The sequence below is a fragment of the Ornithorhynchus anatinus genome, chromosome 1, assembly GCF_004115215.2.
Source record: "Ornithorhynchus anatinus isolate Pmale09 chromosome 1, mOrnAna1.pri.v4, whole genome shotgun sequence".
In the NCBI taxonomy this organism is placed as follows: domain Eukaryota; kingdom Metazoa; phylum Chordata; class Mammalia; order Monotremata; family Ornithorhynchidae; genus Ornithorhynchus; species Ornithorhynchus anatinus.
In genome coordinates, this window is record NC_041728.1 from 127,358,747 (window position 1) to 127,366,928 (window position 8,182).

Genomic DNA, 8,182 nt, shown 5'->3' on the forward strand with positions numbered 1-8,182 from the left:
AAAGCCCACTGTTAGCACAGTGTCTTTTTGATGGAAATCCTCCAGGGAAAAAGGACATGTCTTAAGTGATGTGACAGTCCCACACCCACCTATTCCAGTAATCTTGTTATATTTTAAGGAAACAGTATGGCCTAATGGAAAGAGCATGAGCATGGGAATCAGAGGACCTGGGTTCTAATTCTGGCTCTGGCATGTACTTGTTGTGTAACCTTAGAGAAGTCACTTCACTTCTCTAAGCCTCAATTTACTGATCTGTAAAATGGGGATTCAATGCATGGTCTCCCTCCCTCTTAGACTGTGAGCCCCATGGGAGATGGGACTGTGTCTGACCTGATTATTCTGCATCTCTCCCAGTGCTTATTATAGTGCCTGACACATAGTAAATATATAACAAATATCATTATTATTATGTTGTTGCTGTTGTTATGGGTATTCTGGCAGTGGACAATATACATATAAGTTCTATGGGGCTAAGGCTAGGGTGAATATCAAGTGCTTAAAGGATACAGATCCAAATGTACAGGCAACACAGAAGAGATAGGGAGTATGGGAAAAGACATGGACTGAACTTTTGTAGAAAAATGACCTGGGCAGCAGAGTGAACTATGGACTGTAGCAGATAGAGACTGCAAGGCCTTCAGTGGGCAGGGATTGTCTCTATCTGTTGCTGAATTGTATGTTCCAAGCGCTTAGTACAGTGCTCTGCACATAGTAAGCACTCAATAAATACTATTGAATGGAGACAAGAGGAGGTAGTTCAGTGAAGAGGCTGATGCAGTAGTCAAGGAAGAATAGGATAAATGCTTGGAGACTGTGAGCCCATTGTTGGGAAGGGATTTTCTCTATTTTTTGCCAAACTGTATTTTCCAAGCACTTAGTACAATGCTCTGCAAACAGTAAGTGCTAAATGAATATGAATGAATGAATGAAAGAGAGGAAAGTTCAGACTTTAGAGATCTTGTGAATGAAGAATTGGGAGAACTTGGTGACATATTGACAGATTGAATATATGGATTGAATGAGACAGATGAGTCAAGTGTAATGCCAAGGTTACAGGATTGTGAGAGTGAGGATATTGGCGCTGATAGCAATGATGGGAAAAATAGGAGGAGAAAAAGACTTGGGTGGGAAGTTGAGGTGGGGGGTGTTGGTGCAAGCAATAGGTATGGAAATCAACAATACTTCTTGAAGTCAACAATACATTGTCAGGCAGAGGAGAGAGTAGAATTAAAACCACAGGTGAGAATGAATTTGAGATGGGTGGGGTCAGCCATCTGCCTGAATTTCCTCCAGCAGGGCTCAGCCGTTGGAGCATAGAGCAAAGGAAGCATTCTGTAAAAGTGAATCAGGGCTGTGGGCTGGTGGTACAAAATTGACCAAGAGATGGGAGAGCAAGGGAAGTAATTCAGTGGAGAGGGCAGTCCTGAAGCATTGATTTGTGCATCAAGAGAAGTTAGTTTGCATAGTAAGATCACATGGGCCATGATGGCTTTAGCATATTGGAAGGGGTCAAAGATCGGAGGTCTCTATCGGGAAACAGAACAATCTCGCAGGAAGTGTGTATGTGGGAGAGAAGACATTTGAGGAGGTTGTGGGTGGATAGAGGAAAATCAGAGTTGGTGAGAGCAGAGATTGTATTCATTCATTCATTCGTGCAAACAAATTTTTGGAGCCTTTACTGTGTGCAGAGCACTACATATTCCCTGCCCACAACAAGCTCACAGTCTAGAGGGAGTATACAGAAACTAGAAATGATGAGATAAAATGTGTATCCAAGTTGGAGAGTAGGTGAGGTGGAGTGGAGCAGGTCATTGGAGTCATTATCGTTGTTATTATTTTTATCATATTACTGTTATTATCATCATTATTTCTGGTCAAAGCCAGTAAGGCATAATCATAATCTCAAGGCAGAAGCTCTTTCTCTTGATTCGCAGAGACACTCTGAAATACATACAGTATGCTAGGATCAGTCTAATTTAATAAACTGAAAAGCTGCATGGCCTTCTGGATAGCGCACAGGCCTAGGTGTCAGAATGACCTGGGTTCTAATCCCAGCTCTGTCACTCATCTGCTGTGTGACCTTGGGCAAGTCACTTAAGTTCTCTCTGCCTTGACTACCTCATCTGTGAAATGGGAATTAAGATTGTGAGCCCTATGTGGGACACGAACTGTGACCACTCTGATTGGCTTTTATCTACCCCAGCACTGAGACATAAAAAGTGTTTAACAAATACCTTAACAAACAAGTTCTCTGAATGGCCACTTGGAACTCCCCCTTTTAGCTGGTAGGGTCAGAGGGAACAACAGTTATAAATGACCCAAACAATCCTAACCAGACCCCTAATCCTGCTTCCTCATTTGTCCCCTTGTAGACACACCTGTACAAGCAGAAGAAACCATCTAAACCAATGGAGGGTGGAGGGTGGAGGAGAGAAAGATGTGTGATCTGGGAAAAACTGAGGAAAAGGATTTCCTCCAGTGACTTGGCCATAATCATGTCATAAAAAAATGGATCCAGGATCATCTATTGTCCACCTACCAGACTAGTGTCCCTCACCAAAGGAGTTTTGAGTAAATTAGCAGTGCATCACATCGATGAGTCACTTCCATTTATTCTCGACTTACTTGTGATTCTTCCCAGATTGATGCAGGAGGCAGCTGCTCTGTGTGTGTATGTGTGTATAGGGATGGTGGGGAGCAATTATTATTATTATCACTATTCTTTATCATATTTACTGAGCACTTACTATGTGCAAAACACTGTACTAAGCACTTGGGAGAGTACAATGTAACATCAAAAACATTCCCTGCCCACAATCCAGCAGAAAAGTCACAGTTTGTGAACCACTGCACTAAATCCTGTCACTCAAGAGAGCTTATTCTTGTCTTAAGATTTCAAGAGTTTCTGCTCATGGATGAAATATTAAATTGCAGCACCTTTTTCCTGTGTCTGGAGGCTACACAGGAAGATTAAAGTCACATCACATCTATTCTTCTAATGGGGATAACCCCAGTGACCTGGCTAATATCCTGCTCTATTCTAATTCATACAGAATCAAAAGATGATGCCCTTGCAAATAATGCAGGTTCAATAAGAAAAATAATCAATTTTCAACAGCACTTGCCTTCTTTACTGTGGTTGCAGTTCCGACAAAGTCAAATGTCTGACTTTTGATAGGAAACTTTGAGATTTATTTCCCCAGCCAAACCCCCAAGGGACAGAAGAGTGGAATAGGAATGAAGAGAAGAGAGAAACAATGGTGCATCTTCCCAGAATTCTGGGACCTTTTGTGAATTCCCCACTGTGATTGCTCCAGGGATATAGAACTTTGGGCATTTGAACTCACAAATATGAATAGAAAGTATGACGGCCTGGAAACTCTAAACCTTTCACCTTTCAAACTACTTAGCTATTTATTTCCTCTAGAATGAAAAAATTTCTCCAAATTCCCCAAGACAGAGTGATCTCCACTGGTGAAAATCCTCATCATTAGGAAGCCTCATACCACTTTTGCAGGCAGTCTTAGAAATCATCCAGGATCTTGATCGATGAACTAGTGTGTTCACAAGTTTGCTAATTAATTCCCAGAGTTGGGACTTTTATTCACTTTGCTGAAATCATCTTACTTTGAGATGGGCAAACTGCATGAGTTGGGGACTTTTCAGAAAGTCCAAGTGTGTAGCCTTAAACTCTGTTGTTGCCCCTCTCTGTAATTTTATTTTTATGTCTGCCTCCCCTGTTAGACTGTAAATTGCATGTGAGCAAGAATTGTGTCTACCTAACTCTATTGCACTTTCCCCAGGCTCTAGTCTGCAAGTTCCTTGTGGGCAGGGAATGCATATACCAACTCTGTTTTATTGTACTCTCTCAAATGCTTAGTATAGCATTCTGCAATCAGTAAGCACTTATTAAATATGATCAATTCATGGATTGATCATTTACCAAGAATTTATTACAGTGGTCAGCACACAGTAAGTAACCATAAATAAAATGCCTTTAAATACCACTAATTGATTGATTACCTTTAGTTTCCATTGATTTAATTGATTTAATTGATGATAATGTTGATGACACTTGGTGAGTACTTATTGTCTGCCAAGCACTATACTAAGCACTGGGGCAGTTGAAGGATTAGCAGGTCGGACACAGTCACTGTCCCACATGGGGCCCATAGTCTAAGAGGAAGGAAGAACAAGTAGTGAATTCCCATTTTACCTATGAGGAAACTGAGGCACAGAGAAGTGAAATTACCCATCAGGCAAATGGCAGAGCCAGGATTACAAACCAGGTCCTCTGAATTCCAGGCCAGGGCTTTTTCTTCTAGGCAAAACTGCTTCCCTGTACATACAGATTCACAAATGGACATCTAATTTTAATCACTGACAGGCTTAAAATTCCAAGAATTTCAAGAACACTACAGGATCTCACAAATGTAGATCCACATAAAAAAAAATCTACAGGTTAGTATAAAACACAATCTCTAACTCATATGCTAAGATTTTGAACCCTCCCCACCAATTCATGATCTTTGTACTTTTTACTCATTCTGGCTGTCATTCTTTTTGCTTTCTCATTTTCTCTCCTCTCAGTTGGTCAGTAACCATCATTGTTCCATTTCACAGGTGAGGGAGGCGAAGGGACTCATTTTCCCATGTCCCTAAAATACCCTGACTTTCATTTTCATCCAAACACACAGCTTCTCTTACCATGTGATTTTGGAGAGTCTGAAAGTTTGAATTTTATTCTTCAGATTTAGAGGCCTGCTGTTCTCAAGAGGAAAGTGCACTGTCTTCCATGTTGAAAGGTAGGGACGGTCTCTAAATAACCATTTATTTTAGTCTGCTTTAGCTACAGAAACATTCTGAATTTCTTCCAGATTCTCAGTCCCCTGATACAGATCAAAGGATGAGATTTTCAATCCAGTTGTTTCCTCCAAAATTCAGGCCAGAGAGATTTCCTCATCCCAGCTGAGTCAGGGTGTGAACCAGATGACTTTTCAAAGTCTATTCTATCCCTAAAACTCTGCAATTCTCCTGTTCTTAAAATATTTTCCCCCAATCCTTTGGGCACTCCCATTGTTGCACTTGGGTGTGTTGGTAAAACAATAATTAAAATCCAGGCCTCACAGTCTATAAGACCAAAGCACAACAGGACCGATCGATACCCCTTTATCAGTTCCACACCAACGATACTAGATGATCCAGAGCCCAAAAGCTATCAGGCAAAATGTGTCTATATGATTTTCCAACTTGCATTTTCCTTTGTTTCCTGAAAGCACATATGTAATCCTTACTGTGCAGCTCAGGCCTCCTAGTCTCTGAAGGCTGATGGTTTCACTTAGGCCAACAAGCCATTTTTAGCATCAAGCGATGCTAAATATGAAAGGAGGAACATGCAAGCTGGGGGGGCAAAATAAACTATTTAAAGCTCGAACAAATGAGACATAGTGGTGAAATGTTGAGGAACCACTGCAGCAAAAAGGCTACTCATTGAGCAGCAATCAGGAGCAGCGTGTTTCTTCCCAAGTATGCACATTGTCAAGGATGAGACACCACAAAGACAGTTTCAGAGATGGGCCTTTTCATTGCATTTGTTTATTCATTCATTCAATTGTACTTATTGAGTGCTCACTGTGTGCAGAGCACTATGCTAAGCGCTTGGAAGAGTACAATATAATAATGAACAAACACATTCCTGCCCACAGCAAGTTTACAGTCTAGAGCTTACTTTGTGCCGGACGCTGTTCTAATCGCTAGGGTAGATACACAGTCTATGTCCCACAGAAGGCTCGCAGTCTTAATCCCCATTTTACAGAGGAGGGAACGGAGGCATGGAGAAGTTAAACAGCTCACCCAAGGTCACACAACAGACAAGTGGCAGAGCCAGGACTAGAACCCAAGTCCTTCTCACTCCAGGCCTGTGCTCTACTGACTAGGCAACACTGCTTCCACTAGGCATTGTTTTGGACAAACTCACCGGACAGCAAGGAAAAGTGCAAAAAATGCTGGAGGGATTGTCGATCCAGCCAAATGTATGCATAGATGGGATCCATCAAGACAGCAATCAATTAATCAATCAGTGGTATATATTGAGTGCTTACTGTGTGCAAAGCACTATACTAAGCGTTTGGAAGGGCACAATACAACAGAGTTGGTAAAGACAATCCATGTTCACAAGGAGCTGATTTTCAAAAATAAATCGCAATTATAGAATAGCTCTTAGCCTGATGAGTCAAGAAGAATCTGTGACTCTAATAATAGTGATTGTTGTATTTGTTAAAGGCTTGGTATCAATCAGTCAGTGATATTTATTTAGTGCTTATTATGTGCAGAGCACTGTACTAAGCACTTGGGAGAGTACAATACAACAGAATTAGCAGATGCATTCTCTGCTCATAATGAGCTTAGAGTTTAGAAGCAGATATGTGCCAAGTATTGTAGTAGATACAAGGTATTCTGGTCAGTCACAGTCCCCATCCCTCCAAAGGGCTCACAGCCTAAGAGGGAGGGAGTATGGGTATTGAATCCCTATTATAAATATAAGGAAACTGAGGCACAGGGAATTTAAATGACTTGCCCTAAGTCACACAGCAGATAAGTAACAGAGCCAGAATTAGAAGCAAGTTCCTCTGACTCTCCTGCCCGGTCTCTTTCCACTATTCCACACTGCTTCTCTATCAAGACTACTCTAACAAGGCTGCCTCAATCCATTCCTACCACTACTTCAAGTGCATGATCACCTTTTTCATTTCTCCTCTATTTTTCCCTCAGTTCTTCCATCTATCTTATCTTGCAGTCTCTCTCTATCTTCCCCTAATTGACTTACACTCTGATGACATATTTAAACAATTTAGTTTTCTAGTCATTTGAACCAGTTTAAACATAATTGAACTATTTTTCCTGTTGTTTTTTCTCTGACCTTTGTATTTCTGGCCTTCAACTTAGTTCATCCATTTCTTTGTATTCCTGATTTTAGCTATTCTGAAATACCTCCTGATGTATATTAACAGAATCCCCTTCCCTCTTTTCAGTCACAGTTCAAAACCAACTCCTGTGAAAGTGATTCCCTTTCTCCAACTCTCTAGTAAATAGTCACTTTTCCTTTGACCTTCCCGTCCTCTGTTCATTCGTTTTCCTTTGACCTCCCCTTCCTCTTTCATTTTTGCATTAACTGCATTATTCATGTTGATTGTATTCCTGCCTTGTCTCCCCTATAACATCTAAGTTCCTTGAGGGCAGGGACTTTGTCTCTTCTTTTATTTGGGCCTCTCTTGCAATGACATGCACATCTGGGGCTAAGTCATATGTCTGTTTGTTCCCAATTACTGAAGAGGTATATTTTGCTTCTATGATTCTGCAAGTTATAAAAATGAAATGTTACTCATATTGCTAGCAAGGTAAAAAATAGATGGTGCTCTACTAATTGGGGAATCAGAGGCCTAAGTATTAGTCCTGATTCTGACCTATGGTGAGTCAGTTTAACCTCATCCTTAAACTGGCCAACTCCCAGGCTGACTCCATGGGATGCAGAATAGACCAAGTGATGTGTCAGGGAAGTATTTGAAAAATGAAGAGCACTGTATCCTGCAGACATTCATTCATTCAATGATATTTATTGAATGCTTACTGTGTGCAGAGCACTGTACTAAGCGCTTGGGAAGTACAACTCAGCAACAAATAGAGGTAATCCCTGCCTACAATGGACTCACAGTCTAGAAGGGGGGAGACATAAATCAAAACAAGTAAACAGGCATCAGTCACATCATTATAAATAAATGGAATTATAGATATATATACATCATTAATAAAAATAAATAGAATTATAATTATAAATATGTACATATATACACAAGCACTGTGGAGTGGGGAGAGGGGTAGAGTAAAGGGAGTGGGTCAGGGCAAAAGGGAGGGGGTAGGGCAGAGGAAAAGGGGGGCTTAAACTGAGAATGATAATTCTCAAATGAAACTCAAAATGATAAAAGGATAATAATTATAGTATTTGTTAAGCACTTATTATGTGCCAAGCACTTGTTTCTGAAGGGTGGATTCAAAAAGACAGGGAGCAAGTAGGTAAACTAATTTTTACCTGAAATCTAAAGTCCTTAAACCAAATCTATTAGTAGTGCTATAGGGGATCTGTTTGCAAAGAAGGAATGCTAAAGCTCAACATAAAAATTGTCTG